This window comes from Zalophus californianus, chromosome 12, assembly GCF_009762305.2.
Source record: "Zalophus californianus isolate mZalCal1 chromosome 12, mZalCal1.pri.v2, whole genome shotgun sequence".
NCBI lineage: Eukaryota > Metazoa > Chordata > Mammalia > Carnivora > Otariidae > Zalophus > Zalophus californianus.
Window position 1 is genome coordinate 12,619,705 of NC_045606.1, and position 18,415 is coordinate 12,638,119.

Here is an 18,415-nt window from a genome sequence, read left to right on the forward strand (position 1 = left end):
GACCCGAGCATGGGTGTGGGTTGAGTGGGGTTCTCATCTCAGCGAGGCAAGGGCAAAAGTCTAGACTCCCTACTTTGTCTTCGCTGACAGAGGTGGGGTGGGGCTGCAGTGTTTTCCTGGGGTGTTTGAGTGAAGCAGGGAGGTTACTGTCTAACAGCCTTCTGTCTTTCTAGCCTGCATATTTCCCGGTCCTTTGGCAAGAGAGAACTGGCATTTCTTGGAGCTCTTTTGTTCGTTTGTTTTTGAGGTTTTGGTCATGGAATTTTTGGTTGCCAGCTTCTTCAATACCCAATTGTGATATGATGGTGGGGGGAAGCCCAAACAAACCCAAGGACTCAGTGCCATGTCAGTCCCTGGGTGCCACGATCTGTAGCTGGTTTGCCTTATTCTCTCCATCTTTCAGAGTCTTTTTATGATTATCCTTAATATCTATTTTTTCTTCTCAGATCGCGGCCCATCAAGTCCTGGCTGCCTTAGGTATCCCAGAACCTAAACCCAAACCCAGAAAAATGGTGCATGCTCCAAGTCACTACGGATGCTGAGCGTCAAAAAATGGTACTGTTCTTAGGGAGGGAAATCAAAGGAGTGCATTGGTTCCACTTCCCTACTTCAGTGTGTTTTCCTTCTCTTTGGGACTTGGCCCCTGAAGTCCTAGCTTTCTTGGTAGTTCCTCAGTGCTTTCAAACAGATTTTTTAAAATTATCCTGTTTTTCTTATTGTTCTTGCTGGGAGGGTTGGTGTGCTAAACGCTAGTCTTCCCATTACCAGAAATGGAACTCTCAGATCTCTCCTACCAGTGTTTATGCAGCATTGTCCCTGGCATTCTCATCTTTTGTACCCACCCCAGGCTTACAAATTAATTCTGACAATGAAGGCCATAGAGTCAGGACAGATTCCATTTGTAAAGTTTAATGAGAAATGAATCAAAAGTTTACTGATGGGTGATTAAATATTTCCATGGCTGATATTCAACTTGTGTGCACTGGTATATCCATACTGGTTACTAAAATATTGATTTATTAATTACTAAATAACCGTTGTCCTCCATTCCCTGTGCCCTACCCTGGGATCCCACTGAAATTTCTAATAATCCAAAATATAAAGGGCTGGGGCTCCTGGGTGGCTCAGTCAGTTAAGCATCTGCCTTCGGCTCAGGTCATGATCCCAGCGTCCTAGGATCGAGCACCGCATCGGGGTCCCTGCTTGGCAGGAAGCCTGCTTCTCCCTCTCCCACTCCCCCTGCTTGTGTTCCCTCTCTCGCTGTGTCTCTCTCTGTCAAATAAATAAAATCTTTAAAAATATATATATATGTGTATGTATATATATATATATATATATATATACACACATATATATATAGGGCTAACAGCTGGTCAAGATGATGTTAGGGGTAGCATCCTATCATTTTTGGTGGAGGCCTGAGCTTAGTTATTATTAAATATTTTGAATACCACTCCTGTGTACACCTGAGCCATGTATATCCCAGTTTGTTTTTTATTTTATTATAGGAATTAATTATATTTTCCTCTTGGTTATTTCCATAGAGAATTGTTTGGCATGGTTCTTTCATTTATTTGGGTGATAGGCAACAATATAATTAGCAAAAAGTATTCAGAATTGTTTCTACTAATGAGCCCTATTTTAATTTCTAGTCTATGAATATCTTTACCTTTTATTAACATAATTAAAATCAGACATAATTGCCAGGTTAAGCCAAATAACTTCTGATAAGGCTAACCTCACTGCTGAGATAATTTTCTCTTACTAATCAAAAATGTTATGCTAAATAGATGAAACTAAGAACACTCAAGCACATCTTACAGAAAATAATCATTGCAAAGTCATTAATAGTGGCCATCTTTATTTTTCTATTATTGCCTGTAATCATTTACTCCTTGAACTGTGGTCTCAGTATATTATTGCCATTATGCTTGTCGGAGATAATGTGTTCAAATTTTACAAGAACACAGGAGAATATTATGTTTTATGTTTACTACCAGCTTTAATCACTTATTCACTTATAATTCACTTATTTACTTCTACGGGGAGATCCAAGGCCTTAATTAAGCTAGCTTATTTTTCTTTGAACTAAATTATAAACCAAAGCCTAATTAATGATTTTGCTAAATTGTCATGCAGTGGAAAAATCTCCGCTTCCTCGTATTCTTTCACTCTGAAACCGACCAATGGAGAGGATATTGCATGCAATTTTTCTGTGTCTTAACTCTTTTTTTCTTTGTATGTTACTCTGGAAATGGTGCTGCGTGCTGCAAGGGAAAGGAAAAGCATTTCAGATACATTACTACTTCCCAGCCATTGTGACCAAGCCTTCGGAGGCTGCTCTGGGATCTACCTCAAGGGCCTGGTGAACAACTGAGTCCCAAGACATCTCAACATCTAACTTACCTTGTTTAACTAGGAACTAGGCTTCTTTTAAAGGGATATGTTGAGGCTGACATATCTGAAGCTACTCTGAAGGATTTGGTTACTAGATACGGGAAGCCTGCCAGATGGTCAGAATTTATTTCATATTGAGCTAATTTAGTCATGGTTCCTACCCATAAAGAATTGAAAAACAGGTAGTCAGACCAATTCAGTCTGATAATAGCTTTCTTCAAGAAGGGACAATCCAGCAGTTTATGTTTCCTTATAGAAAACCAGTTGATTTCAATTTCACTTTTATATGTATATATGGATGTATTATTACTATTTTTTTTTTAAAGTAGGCTCCATGCCCAACATGGGGCTTGAACTCACAGCCCTGAGATTGAGAGTCTGCATGCTCTACCGACTGAGCCAGCCAGGGGCCCCTAGGTCAGTTTCAAAGGCAATTTTCGTGTTAAAATTTATGCAAAAAATATAAAACTTATAAATGTTAGGGTGTCCGAGGGAGAATAGTGGTGGCAGGGAGTAAGAGACTACAACCATCTAGCTATTGGCCGTGATCAGAAATGTGAATGTCCCCTTATAAGTGGTCTCTCCAAGGATATTTGCTATCAAGATGTTATATGCCATAGTACCTTGCATTTGTAGATCCTATAGATAGATATATGGTATTATTTCTTCCTGGCAGTAGGTAAAGTTTTATGTATTTGAAGTGAGGAAATGTGAGTGATGTGAGGAAGTGTGATTAAGTGACTTGCACAAGGTAACAAAACATGGAAGTAGCAAAGTTGGATTCTAACTCTTAGTTCAATGTCCTTTGCATTTGGCCACCATCTGAGTCATACTTGCATATACTCTGTGTCTAATACAGGCAAATCCTAGAGATTTTGTGGGTTCAGCTTCAACTTCAGATCATCACAGTAAGGAGACTCAAATGAGTCTTCTGGTTTCCCAGTGCATGTAAAAGTTATGTTTATGCTATACTGCAGTCTATTAAGAGTGCAGGAGCATCACGTCTAAAAAGAAGTACATACCTTCATTAAAAATACTTTATTGCTGGGGCTCCTGGGTGGCTCAGTTGGTTAAACTGCTGCCTTCAGCTCAGGTCATGATTCCAGTGTCCTGGGATCGAGCCCCGCATCGGGCTCCCTGCTCATGCAGGAAGCCTGCTTCTCCCTCTGCCTGCCGCTCCCCCTGCTTGTGCTCTCTCTCTCGCTATCTCTCTCTCTGTGTCAAATAAATAAATAAAATCTTTAAAAAATATATTTTATTACTAACAAATGCTAAGCACCTGAGCTTTCAGCAAGTTGTAATCTCTGATCACAGATGACCATAACAAATACAATAATCATGAAGAACTTTGAAATATTGAGGGAATCATCAAAATGTGACAGAGACACGAAGTGAGAAATGTTGTTGGAAAAACGGCGCTGACAGACTTGCTTGAGGCAGGGTTGCTACAAACCTTCAATTTGCAAAAAACACAGAAGCAGAATAACGCACAGCCCAGTAAAATGAGGCATGCCTGTAATGCTGTACAATTATCAAGGCATTTTTAAGTCATTTTAGCATTGCGCTTAAAATTGTTTTAAATTTCCTTTCTGCCCCAAGCCTTACAGAAAAGATAAAATAGACAGAGGTCAAAGAAGGGGCACTCTCTGGCCCAAGAGAATCAGGAATTAGCAGGGTATTAATAAGGGATTAGTCTAAGAGAGTTCCTCCCAGAAGCAAGGGAATCTAGTCTTCTGCATGTAATCCTGATAATGTGGGATTTTAATGCTACAAAAGTGTTAGAAATAACTATGAGAAGAGAATGGTCAGAGCAGTTCTGAATGGCTCACTCGAAACACCGAAAATGAGAATGAAAAGAATGCTGTCCGCCCTGCCCAAAGGAGACAACCATCAGAGGAGCTCAAGTCTCCGATAACAGCAAAGATTTGCTGATGAGTGGAACAGAAATAATCTTTCACAAAGTTTTGACATCACCCTCCTCCCATGACTGCTCTAACCCACCTGCTCCTACTTGCCCTCAAACCAGGCGGAAACCATCTTGCAAATTACCAACTTGCCATCGGATGCTTTTAAACCGGGAAGGTTCTTTTGGCAAGGACAGAAATATCTAGACATGGTACAAGGCTTTTCCCACATACTGACTTAGTACAGATTCATTCAACAAGCATTGACTGAGTCATGACATCCATGCTCGGTACTCAGGAATCAAAAATGATAAAAATACCACTGTCTTTTACAAGCTCAGAATCTAATTGGCTTTCTGGTGCAAATTAGTTCTACGTGAATTTAAAGGGCATGAATCAATTATTCGAAGGCCTAAAACCTCCTGGGTGAGTAAATCTTAGGGATCCAGTTGGGATTAAGGAGAAATCCCTGAGAAGTTCCAAGGTGAGAGCAAATCTGGCACCCCAGCCTAAAGATACCAGCATTCAGGCAAACCCACATCAACACTGGTACATTTTCTCAGTATTTCACCATTAATTTCCTTTCATAAAACATAGTTAGGGACCTTCAGCGTTTAGCACAAGACAGAGAATCTACTGGGAAGGGACATCTGGACAAACACCCCTCAGTCTTTCCTCTTGAATTTTGCTCCCTTTTCGAGTTCCTGCCCCAGATTCTTACTCCCCTCCAGGTGACCCCAACTGCCTCTCCTGTTAGCATCTTGAAACAAACACAAACAAACTGGTTTTGTTCATTAGTTTCAGCTGACACTGGCTGAAACTTTCAGAAGTTTCTCTACTAAATATTCAAGAACAAAAGGGAAATAAGGAGAATATTACATATACAGGCAAGCCTATTAGGAAAAGTTTTCTGACCTGTCAAAGCTAGTTAGCTTATGGGGCTATCTCATTCTATATGGAATTCCCTGGAAAAGGGGCAGCTACCCTCTAGATCTACCTGGTAACTCTACCAGCGGGGCAGGCTGATGTCTCCTTCCTAGCACCAGCTGGCCCCCACATGGCAAGCTCCAGAATGTTGTCCCCACCCAGCATTTTTAACAAAAGACACAAGTTCCATTTCAATTTCTGGCTGGAAGTCTGACCCGTCGTTGATACCAGGAAGAAAGCCATGCTCAGGATGAATCTTCCTCTGCACAGAGTCAGCTGAAGCCCATGACCTGAGCCGAAGGCAGACGCTTAACGATTGAGCCACCCAGGCGCCCCTGAGGCCCAATATCTTATAAAACATTATATCCACACAGCACTCACCTAGGTAGAGTTAGCCCCTCACTCATTCCTGTTGACTCCGATCCCCACAAGTGCATAGTAGGGAAGGCAAAGGCAACCAGAAGCCAGAAAAGTTAGAGAAGGAACAGTGAAATCTCGAGTTTGTTGGGCATCCCTGTGATAAAGCGAATCTTCCTCATCAGTACTGTACTCATCTGTTCTCCTGTTGCTTTTGCAAAACAAAACCACTGACAATTTCATGAGTTGGATTTAATCCGGGAAGGGGCAAGGAATGAGGCCCATGGCATTACTTTCAACCTTGACAGCAATGACTTTTTTCCTGGATTCTCCTGTTATTTTCAGACTCAGTGATATCTGTGTGCCATTCCAAATACAGGCTGCCCTCAAACTTTTCTAGATGGTCCCTCAGCTTGGAATCAAAGGCAATGATCTGAATTTGGTGGCTGCAGGAGTAATTCTGCAGGAAGCTTTGTTTGAAATCTTTGGTTAGGAAGAAAAGGAAACTGACAAAGCCCATGTATTTACCACCTAACTTCCGCATATGATAGGCCCCAGGTAATAATCGAAACAAACTGGTGACCACATCTCAAATGTTTGCACACACTTGTCTTAATAGACAGTCTAAAAGTAACAGGAAAGTAGGGGCACCTGGGTGGCTCAGACGGTTAAGAGTCCGCCTTTGGCTCAGGTTATGATCCCAGGGTCCTGGGGATGGAGCTCCACATCAGTCTCCTGGCTCAGCGGGGAGCCTACTTTTCCCTCTCCCTCTGCCTCTTCCCCTGCTCATGCTCTATCTCACTCTCTCTCCCTCTGTATCTCCGTGTCTCAAATGAATAAATAAAATCTTTAAAATAAAATACATAAAAATGAATAAAAGCAGGAAAGGAAACATCAGCAATGCAAGGATGAGAAAACTGGAGAATTGGAAGCTACCGATGCATTGTTAGGCACATTTAAAAAGTGTGGATATAACAAAATAAAGACATACAGGATACAATGCAACTTGCATATTGAGGAAAAAATAACAAACACACTTAAAACTTTCTAGGAAAAGCAATATTCTGTTTATTTATACTGTACTCCCAAAAAATAAGATACATGCCTTTTCTCCTTGTTTTTCTGGAATATTTTCTAAATATTTGTTTTTTTTTCTAAATATTAAAGTCATGCCATAAAAAGTTTAGAAAAATACTAAATAAAATAAAGAAGGTAAAAATTACCTGTAATCTTACCACCCAGAAAGATATTCTTAATGTCCTAATGCCATTATTAATATTTTGATGGATTTCCTTCCAGACATTTTTTTTTCAGGAGGCACAAACCTCATTATATCAATTATGCAAGAGTTTGAATATTACAAAACGATATAAAAGTTGGGTTTGAAACAAATAGCCAGCTCTAACATCTTGTTAGGAGAGAGGATGGAAACAAAGAGCTAACTACCATTTGACGTTAAAAAGTCAGCCAAGGATGTCCTCTTGCCCAAGAAGCTGGTCGAGTTGCTAATTCAATGGCAGATAAACCATTGCTAACCCCTTCCTGTAAGTTCCATTTGGCCCACATGACCCTTTTCAGTTTGATTCAATCATCAAAGGACCCCTGAACTGTCTAAGAACTCCACTCATTCTCAAAAACAACATTTATTCTTTGTTTTGATCTGAAGTCACATAACTTACTGCCATGCCTCTCAACACATGCTGTAACTTCCATATGCCATTATTAAAAAATATATACATACGTGTGTGTGTGTTCAAGTATATTGTGTTACATGTCAGTGTACATGTATTTCTATGTAATGCATATTGTACTTCATATGTATATGTATAAATATATATATATATATCTCCTGTAGTGAGGCATTTTTTCAGATTTTGGCTCTCAGATCTTGCTCATCCCCAGTGCTGCTGGGAGAGCTGAAGCATTTTTTTTCCCCTGAGCCTGAAGATTTAATTGTTACTTATGTTTTATAATGATTTACATGGCTATCTTTTCATTTAGGAGAAAAGGTTACCAATCTTTTTAATTTCAAGGGAATGCAAGATGGAAAGTATTGTCAGAGGCCCAAGGCTAAGAATATGCAGATAATCAGAAAGCCCCGAGGCTAACTATCTTGTGTATATCTAAACACTGATGTGTCACATGCATAACTAAAGAGTAACAGCTAGCTGATATGGACTTGAAGGAGAAGGAGACTCTAACTGTATACAGAGGAGAAAAATGGAAATGACGTCTTCAAAAGCCCCTGTGATACTAAAAATAAGTAACAAAGTCATCAACGTGAGGAACGCAATACCTGAAGAATGCAGAAAGATAAAACCAGTGACATTGTCCTTATTCTTTCTTTTGCTGAACTTCGTCATGGGAAATACTTCCTTTCTTCCATTTTGAAGATTTATGAAGCAATTCTTTATGTTTTAAGGGACTTCAAGCTGGCCCCTAAAAACTGTATCCTCAAAATGCTTAAAACTTTTCAATGTTGGTGTTTTTAAATTTTTTAAAGACAAGAAAATAAAAAAACGAAAAAGAAAAAGAAAAAACCCACACTAAGAACTCCAAGTCCTGCCAATTTTTCCTTCCTGCCAAGTCCTATTAGTATAAATGAACGGTTTATTTTAAGAAATGCCTGATAAATTACTCTACACAATCAGTAATGAGGGTACTGTCAGCAAAGGAGAATCATTTCCAAAATTACTTGGCATTAAGGAACTAACGCCTTCTAAGCTCAAACTGGGTTATGTGGCCCTAGCCTCTGCGGATTCCATAAATCTCTCCCTTCTCCGAGGACACAGGCATCAGCCGGTATGTGAAGCTGCTGAGGTTTCTCTGTGTCGGCTTACAGTTTTCGAAAACGGCAACAAAACAGGGTCATTTGCAAACTTTCCCGGTCAACAGTTTGTACCCCTCTGCACAGAGTTCCTTTGCTTCTTGGGCTCTGCCCCAGACGAAAATATTAAAGACCTCAGGTTGTTACAGTAAAATCGAAAAACCGGAGCCCAGACAAAACAGAAAACAACGGGATATAAAAAGGAAAAGGCCAAGGAGCTTCTCATTCCTCTTGCGACATAAACATTCACTCGGTACCTGATCCATAGCCAATGTGACTTTAGAGAAATACAATGGTAGCAATGTAGAGGCTTGCAAGTCACTCCCCAAACATAAAAGCAAAGGAGAAATTACCACTTCTTCTGAAAAAAAGGAAGGAAAAATGCATAATTTAAAGAATCTGTGGGTCACAAAACCCGTTACAGCTGCAGTTCAGCAACGGAAGATGTGAATCCCCCCCACTGGCTTCTCCACGGTGACCCCCGGGGCCGCGTGCACCCATGGACATACCCAGCGTGTGAAATCCCTTGTATTTTTATTAATGAAAATCTGGAGCCGAGATCTCAGAAATAAAAGACACGAGGTGGTATCCGCTCTCCTGAAATGCTAATGGAAAACGCCCTTGTCTTCAAGTTTTACTTTTCTGAAAGAAGAAATAGGTGGATGTTCTGTTTGATTAATTTCGGCAGCAAGCCCCTGCAAAGCTGTTTGGGATGGGGATGGGGGAAGAAGAGTTTAAAATTTGGAGTCTGTTATTTGTAAAGCTTTTCTGTGCTCTTCAGAGCAATAGCATTATGAAAGTTAATGTGCAAATAAAATAAACAAATACCTCTCGTCCTTGCCCACCCATGCACGGAGACTGGTTCCCCTCAATTTTCCTGCACCCACTTATAAATCCCCAGTGATGGGCTTCTCCGACTTCTGCCGTAATACTATTTTCCAGCCACCTGGTCTAAAAGACTACCACTTACTCTTAGTTAGCAGTGTCTGTATAATGTTTGTGGTGACCCTGCACTGAAATCTTGTTAGGCCTCCAAGTAGGAGACCAAAGTGTTTCACACAATTTATACTACTCATATTTTGTATTTAATATGTTTAAACACTAGGATCGGAGTTCAGCGTTTAATGCAATGCGGTCTGTACACAAGCTGACTAAGTTACAGATGAACAGAAGAGGTGCTGCATACTTCCTCCAATCTTATAGCAAGGGGAGAGATACCAGCTCTTCTTAGGAAATATTTATAAGTTCCAAGCATTCTTAGCCTCATTAACAAGCAAACTTCGCAATGGTCATCAGCGGTCCTCAAGGGCAAAGGATTCCCATTTTGCAGATGAGGAAAAAGACCTGAAAAGGGATTGGGTGAATTTTTCCAGGTCGAGGACAAAGAGAGAACAGGGAAAGACCCCTCAGGATCTCAGACCCCTGAGCCCACCTGCCCGATCTTTTGCTCTAAGGTCACTGCTCAGAATGCAACCTGTCTCCTCTTTACAAGGCTGGGGGTGGGAGTATCGGCCAAGGTCCATGCTAACATTTGTTGGGTGGCTGGAAGGAAAGGGCTGGATACACAGCCTCTAATCATGGCTGGATTTGTACTTGGTAAAAAGCCGTCCATGAAATTAAGAGTAAAGTGGAAAATCTCCTTATCTAAAAGATCTCAGCCTCATCTTACCCACCAAGAGGAACTATGGTTCTATAGAATGTTTTATTTCAAGGCTCTCAGGTCTGATCCCAAGTCAGTGCTAATATCATATTTCATTAATTGCAAATGTCAGGGCAAGAACGGTATAAGCTTTATATCAAGTGGGTCCACTTAGTAGCCCCGCTACCTCAGCCTCCCAGCCTGTGATGCACTGATTAATTTCTGATCACTTGCAGAGTGCAGAGCACAAAAATAAGAACTGCTTGCAGCCTCACCTCACCTTTGGGTGACAGAGCGTTCCTAGGTCATGAAATTATGAAGTAAGCCAATGATAATAATTACAGGAAAAAGGAGTGCTTCTGGAATGAATCTGTCTCAGCCAGGAAAAAATGTGAAGATGGATATAAATTTCACAGGCGGCAAATGTCATAAATTTCTAAATGTAATGCTAAACCTATTGTCAGCTTTGGAAGTGGCTACTGCCTTGTTACTCTAATCCCCGCGTACCTCCCGCTGACTCTTGTGATTCCAATTCCAGGCTTCGTCATGACCTTCTCAGACCTCCAACAGGGCTGGAAGCACACATACAGGGAAGGAGAGAAGATCAGCTGTGAAGGCGTATAGTCTCACTTTGCAACCTCTGGCCATTGCTGGGTAAGCCAATAGGGCCCTGACTCAAGGACAGCTGACCCCTGGATTTCCGTCTAGGTGACACGATCGATGGGTTGGCTTGGAAAGAGAAGCTGTGCCAAAGAGCCCTCTGTGGAATTGAGAACCCGAACGCGAAGTCACCGAGCTAGTTCGCTGGAGCCACGATGGCTAACAGGTACAGGTAGGCAGAGCTGGGGTGGCCACTGTGGGGCCAGCCAGGTGTTGGATTCATGAGGAGGGAGTGACTCCAAGTGCTCAGAGGAAGCCAGGGCACCACGACTCCAAGAGACAGAGCTAGGAGGGCAGTGCAGTTTAGCTTCTAGAAGCCCTTCTGAAGCTGGTCATTCAGCTTCTCCATGCACAAACTTTCAATAAATTCTCTTTCACGTGAGGCAACTTAAGTGCATGTCTGTTTCTTGTAACCAAAAGAGCCTTGAGAAGAACAAAGGCCCCCAAGGAAATGATTAAAGACCCTGTGGGGCAGTCCAACCGTTGCAATGTGCGGCCCCAGGCACACACAGCTCTCCCCAAACCCACAACAGTGTCAGGACTCCGGGAAGAGAGCGCCCCCTAGGGCAGCTCCCGGCAGATTAGAGTACTTGGAGTAATTTGGTTATTCTTCCTCCAAAATTAGTATGGAGTATCACCGTAATTTTCTACTACTTGCACTTAGATCAAAAAAGTGAGCTGATTAAAAAAAAAAAAAAAGAAAGAAATCCCACCAAGGAAACATAAACAGAAATATGGCTATTCAGTTTGGCTCTGATGTCTTTTTGTTCTAACATTTAATGTTAGAGGAACGTGTTACCTTACTACTCATTGCAAGGAATTCATCCTGATGTTCATAGAAAAGATGAGTGCCCATCTGATGCATGCCTCCAGATTGTACCTTTGTGTTCAAGCTAAGGAGAAAAAAGTAAGTAGGAACCATTCCTAGAGGCTCAGATCTGGGTCGAGGCACAAGAAGTTTCATCAGTGTTTGGTGAACAGGAATCCGAACAATCTCTCCAGATTAAGTATAGTATTTTTACTGTCTACATAAGGGGAACAAATTCTCTCTTTCCCCCTGCCTCTGGTCATGGGATTTTTAATTCAGAACTTCATTTCCTCACAAAGTATTTTTCATAGAAGGGGTCCATTACACTCTTATAAAGCCTGTAAGAATTTCAGGGCTTTCTCTCTGGTTCAGTACTCCACTAGAAAATATCTTTTCATTAAGTTTTCAAAGAGCTCCCTACGGAGAAAAATCTTTGTTTGCCTTGGTATTTATTACATGGGGCATTCTTCCATGGATGGCAAATTGATTTTATCCTGCAGGCCAACTCCAAATGATGGTTTGAGCCCTGTGCCAAGATGGGTTCTTTGTTTTTTAAGATTTTATTTTATTTATTTGACAGAGAGAGACACAGCAAGAGAGGGAACACAAGCAGGGGGAGTGGGAGAGGGAGAAGCAGACTCCCCGCTGAGCAGGGAGCCTGATGTGGGGCTCGATCCCAGGACCCTGGGATCATGACCTGCGCCGAAGGCAGACGCTTAACGACTGAGCCACCCAGGCACCCTGCCAAGAAGGTTCTTGAAAGCCAAGTGGCCCCATGCTTGGTGGTAAAAAGCCCAGGATTGATTAGCAATGTCTGCCACAGTCATGGGAGGGAAGAGAGCCAGGATGCTAGGCACTGGCCAACTTCAGTTTACAGCTTTAATGTATAAGCAAGTGTTTGACTTAGCACACTACATTTTTGAGCCTAGCACAAAACTATTCAGCTTCAAATATTCCTTTTCGATAGAGGTGTTGACACTGAAAACGAAAACAATATATAGAAAATAACACTGATATAAAATTTGTTGCCTCCAGGTTTTGAAAAGGCAATGGTAACTACTTAATAACTGAAACTTCCCGAAGAATATGAAAACTCAAATCTGGGAAGTAGTATCTTTCTCATGATGGGAAAGAACCATATGCCAGTCAAAATGAAAACTTTAAAAATGAAAAAACAGTAATGATATAATAAACTGGGGCTCAGCTCCTTAAAAAAAAACTCAAAAATCCTTTTGAGGATTTAATCTAGAGAAGGCCCTGGATTCTCCATTCAGAACATGGCTTCTTTATTTTTCCTTATGTTGATAGTCGAGAAACTGAGTCAGAGTGAAAAGGAAAAACTGGTCCAAAGTGAATCAATAGCCGATTCTGGGCATGGAGAATAAAAGAGCTGCTTTAGAGCTGACTCGCTGTAGCCATCAGACTCGGGGATTCCCCGCTAGCTTTCCCAAGGACAGGAGGGAGGCCACCTCTGGGCACCTCCCTGCAGACCGCAATAATAGCCCAGCAGGAGGCTGGCCAAGGTTCCTCATAGGCAGGGCTCAGGTGAGTGGTCAGGAGATTAGCTGACAATGGAGGGGCAATACATCTCAACTGGATAGACTCTTTAGAAACTCTGGAAACAGGAAAAGAAAGGCTCTAATTCCAGAAACCAAACCACTTCTGAAAGCCTCATCTGTGTGCCAAATATGTATGGAGCGCCCCCCTCTGATCCCATATGCAGACATGATTTTATGTCGGTGCTTCTTTAAAGGAATTTGGAGGATTTCATCTATATTGACTTATTTATACGTCCATGAGTGAGATAAAGTGCAGAAATAAGCCACTCACTTTACGCTTGAGCCAGAGACAGTTTAATATCTCAGAGGTTTGCCCTCTAAAAGGCATAAAGCGCATCCATCTAAAATCAGACGAGATTCTCTTCTCTGGTGAAGTAAAGGAAAAGAAAGTGCAATGATTTTAGAATCAGACTCACATCAGTTGGAACATTGGTCCTGTCTCTCACCAGCTGTGTGACCTTAAATCAGTCTGAACTCTGGTTTGCCAACGCAGACAAAATAGTATTTACCTTACAAGATGGCAGCTGATCCAGTGTCTGACAGAGCGAGCACTCAACACAGAGCAACAATTAGCTTATAGACATACCTCCTAGTATCGTTAACTGAGGATGCTTGTGGATGCTTACTTTTCCAAAAGAGAAAAGTGGGACTTCATGTCATGCCCAAGACCTCAGGTATAAGTCAGTGGCTGAGTCCAGAAGTAAAACACATCTACTTGTAAGTCAGGGTATGTAATTGCACCAAAGACAGCCCGCTCCTTATGAGCAGAACCCTCTGGGATGTGCGGGTCCTTAAGACTGCCTCCTTTGAGTACAAGCTACATGGATGGTTGCAGATGGTAAAGTAGGTTTATCCTTCAAAACCTTCAGAATTATTCAGGCAACTCTTCTAAAGTTTGTTTTTGTTATTTGGTTTGTTTCTTTGCTTTTTTGTTTTTGGTATCTCTTCAGTGCAGAAACAAACCACAGTGATCCCACAGTTGCAACTGCATGGTATAGTCGGCAGTTACCAAAAATAAGTATTAAATACCACTGCAAAATATACATTTTCCAATCATAAGCATTTGGCCCACTTAAGGTTTTTCTGTTGTTGCTTCACAATTTTTTTAAAAATGTGAGTCATTTTAACAACTTTTCCCCTAAATGTTACTAATGGAAGAGCATTAATGGCCACAAAAACTCACTATATCTTGACGTTCAGAATAAATTTGTGGGATTTGCCAAAATGCCTTAGTTATTATATTTCACAGTTGCAGCATTTGAGGGGTAGATTGGAAATATGTAACTTGTGGAAAAAGCCAACATAAAATTAAAACCCAGAAGTCTTTCCAAGTCATTATAATAATCTGTATACAAATATCATCAGTACCAGAAATAACTCTGTTGGGAAATATAATTGCACTCAGGCAAGATACAGTGTCTTTGGCCTCCAGGTTCTACTTGAGCTTCTAAAAACCAAAATGTAGCAAAGAATCCACAGGATCAACTGTCTTCCCATGTCCACAATGGATAACGAGAAAATGACAGATTAATTTCTTGGGACACTGGTGTCTGAAAACTTTTCAGGGTCAATTTTTATCATCTATTCCTAAAAGGAAAGCAAGAAGTACAAATATTATTGTGCTTGTTGATCTCCCTTCACATAAATTAGAGCAAATCTTAGTTTTAGTTTTTGAAGGCACTCTTTTGGCAATAATAACTTTGGCCTTTCACTAGATAAGTTAAATCTACTTCATAGAATTGTTTTCTAACCTTTGATAAAAGGGAAGGAAGACTGACTTCTAAAACTCTGAAATAATCATAAGCTTTCCACAATTTTGGTGAGTCTCAAATGAGGGGAAAAAAGCAGAACAAAAGAAAGATTTAGTTTCCCAGATGAATTAGGCAGCATTGTGGAATCCTAAAATCTGATGTAGTACATTTGCCCTCCCTAAAAGTTGTTCAACACATTTCTGTACAAAACAGATTTATAGCATCCATTTTCACTCTGATTTCCTGTTTCTCTGTCCATTCACCAAGCGAGTATTTGGAAGCCTAAAATGGCTGTGTGGAGTGTTTTAAGAGTTGACCTAGGAAGTGAGCACCCCTCTGGGAGCAATTTGATTGGTTAATACTAGTTCTGAGCCCAGTATGTGAATCTTTATGACTGCATAGCTTCAGGAATGAATTACTTGACCTCAACTTTCTCCATAGGGGTGCACACCTTAATTTTCCACACTAATTTTCAAATAGAATTACAAAAACACTTTACTTATCCAGAGGTCAACTATTCGACAAACCCCACTACTTTGGAACACAGACAAAAAGCAAGCAAGAAAGTATCTGTGCAGCCAAAAGTGATGTCACAAAAACCCATAGATTTTCCCCATCGGAGAGTGGCTAATCACTGAGAGCAAAGTTACCTTGATTTCATTAACAATTCTGATCACTACACTGATGTTTTTTTTTTTGAGCTACAGCAGAAGAGAAGAAACAAATCTTGTGGGAGAATGAGGGACTAACAGAGGCAATAAACCTAGAATAGTATGACATAAAAGAGGATACTGATTCAAAAATTATAGGAAAAGGACAAACAACGCCCTATGCCTCCACAGTCCATGAGAACATCACTTATTATATAAAAGAAACAATAATTAAACATTTCTAGTGATTATAAAAACAGACAATGTTTCATTTTCTTCCATCCACATAAATTAAGAAAGCCAGATAGGTATTTAAGTCATTTTATAAAGTTCCATCAAATAAGGGAAACATTTCTAAAGGATTAGCACTTAAAGGGTAAGCTCTGGTGACCTACCTACCACCTCTCTACTGATCAATTGATCGATCAAACTGATCGACCCATATACCCCAGTCACCTTTATGGAACAGCTCATTGCCTCAGAAGAAAGTACCTGTAAATGCCAAACACCAAGGTAATTGCAGTAGATCCAATTATTCAGTTTGAGAAAGGGTATATACTCAGCACTGGATGATCTTCCAGTAATCTAAAGAAATGCTTTGGAGATCGAATATGGAAATCTGCCTTTTTTTCCCCTTTAAACCAGAAGCACGTTCTCCTCCAAAGAAGAAAGGCTTTTCTCCATAGCCCACGGGAACTTGACACAGTCTGCCAGAGTTGAAGATAGGCTGATATTCAGCAGGTGGTGACAGGGATATGGGAACCAGAGCCAGAAGCTGAGCTTTCCAGGAGAATAAGTTGCCCTCCTTTCCTGCTCTTCCATGCTTGGGTGAGGAAAGCAAAGAAGAATAAAGAAGTGTGGGAGAGCACATGCTGCTGGGGTTGGAAGAGAGGGCTCTAAGCTGGCTGGCCTGGGGCGTGAGAGAGGCACGCCGAATATCCACACAGGCACAACAAGCACAGATGGAGATAGTCCAAAGCACACTGGAAGCTACGGTCATTCTCATTTTAAGAAGCGGGGTGAAAAATACCATGCTCACTAATTGTCCTCTAAACCGTTCTTGAGGAAGAGGGTAGTGAGAAAATCTGAGCAGGTATTCCTTAGAATAGTCTGAAGAAACGTTCTCCTCAAGTCCCTGTGGTCATTCATTTATTCTCTCCGTTCCCCTCAGTTGTAGCTACTGCAACACATGACAACTTTAGTATAGTCTCTCTTCCCTATTGGATTACACGCTTGTAAGACCAGGGTCATCTCCCTAACTTGAGATCTTGAACTAAATCACAATTGCCAAGTCCCTCCTGCCATAGAAGGTAACATTCATGTGGTCCAGGGACTATTTTCAGCCTATCACAGCAAGGAATCAGGTAAGAATTCCAGATTACAAAAAGGGAAATTAGAATTTTGGTTCTTGCTCAGTCACTCACTTCAGCCAATTCCCTACTCTACTCGTAAACACAACACTCCTACTAAGCACCCACCCACTGTCTACTTCCACTGAACTCTCTGCCAGGAAGATCTAATACTCTCTCCACTCCTGTCTTTTCCTTTACTGCTCCACATGTAAGAAAATTTGTCCTTATTTTGAGCCCAGGTCTCTTCCCTATAACATCTGTTGGTCTTAGCTCGGTCTTATGAAGGCATATCCTTCTGTACGTAACCACTGTATAGGAGACTTCTCATAAGCATGCCCAGTGCAGGACATGACTTCAAGATCCTCACTCTGCTGGTTGCTCTCTCCTTGAAGAACAATTCGTCACACCCACCTCCCCCATCAAGATACACTGCACAGCAGTCTGACAGAGCAGGTTGCTGATGTTTGTCTGGATGCCTGATTAGGTGTTTACATTAAAAACGGGATGGCAGGGCACCTGGGTGGCTCAGTTGGTTAAGCAACTGCCTTCGGCTCAGGTCATGATCCTGGAGTCCTGGGATCGAGTCCCACATCGGGCTCCCTGCTCAGCGGGGAGCCTGCTTCTCCCTCTGACCTTCTCCCCTCTCATGCTGTTTCTCTCTCTCTCTCTCTCTCTCAAATAAATAAATAAAATCTTTAAAAAAATAAAGAAAAAAAAGGAATGGCATACACATATTAGATGTATTATGAAAGTGTCACCAGCAGCATCAACCACAACATGAGGGCATCTGGATTGCAATATAGTAAATACATTTTTTGAAAGTAAATCCAGCATGGTCTTCATGGCCAATATTCTTTTGAAAAGCACCAGTTGGTGTTAATCATGTTGAACACACCTGCTTCCTCGAAATGGTCATAGAAAGATGGGTGGGTGGGCCTGTGAGGTCTTTAAAACATGCCAGTTGTTGTCACACCTAGCTGTCCCAATAAACCGAACAGATTCCCACTGGGCAAAAGGTAATTCCCACAAAGTGGCCTGGGGAAGTTGAAAAATCCTGATGGTGTTCTTAGAGATCGAGAGTCTGTGGGGCCATCAGGGACCCTAGGAAACTCCTAAAGGGTTGCTGGGCAGGGGAGCAGCCTAGATTCCTGCAGTCTGACTGTCATGATCCGTCCAGGACCAACTGTGCAAAATTCTGAGAAACAGGCTGTTAAGCAGCTTGGAGCCATTGCCTCTGGACTCTCATCTGCCGAACAGAGAGGAAAAAGCCCAAACTTGAGTTGCAAAACACTCCCCGGGCAATATTCAGCTTGGCTCTCTGCCCCTCAATACTCCTTCCTCACTTCTGCAGAGCCTGGGAGCCTGGGATCCTCCTGCACAGTACTGGACTGAGAAGACACAGGACTGGTCCAGGGCTCACTGCGTGCCTCAGACCCAGTCAAGCACTCTACCTTGCCCTGAAACCAACTCCTCCCTTTCGGTCAAGTTTTGAGAAGTAGGTTCTGCCTTCTTCCTAAGACTCGGTTCTGCCCTTAAAACCATCCTGGCAGCCTTGTTCTTCCAGTATATGGAAAAATCAATGAT

At 41.6% G+C, this 18,415-nt stretch overlaps 1 protein-coding gene and 1 non-coding gene across 4 annotated transcripts in view; both read right to left on the minus strand.

The window, feature by feature from the left end:
* SUGCT (succinyl-CoA:glutarate-CoA transferase) overlaps window positions 1-18,415 on the minus strand; it is an 806,341-nt gene that overhangs the window by 66,072 nt on the left and 721,854 nt on the right. The gene's annotated exons all lie outside the window — the stretch shown is intronic.
* On the minus strand, window positions 2,733-2,808 carry TRNAE-CUC. Its single transcript has one exon. It is a non-coding gene; the product is annotated as a tRNA-Glu (tRNA).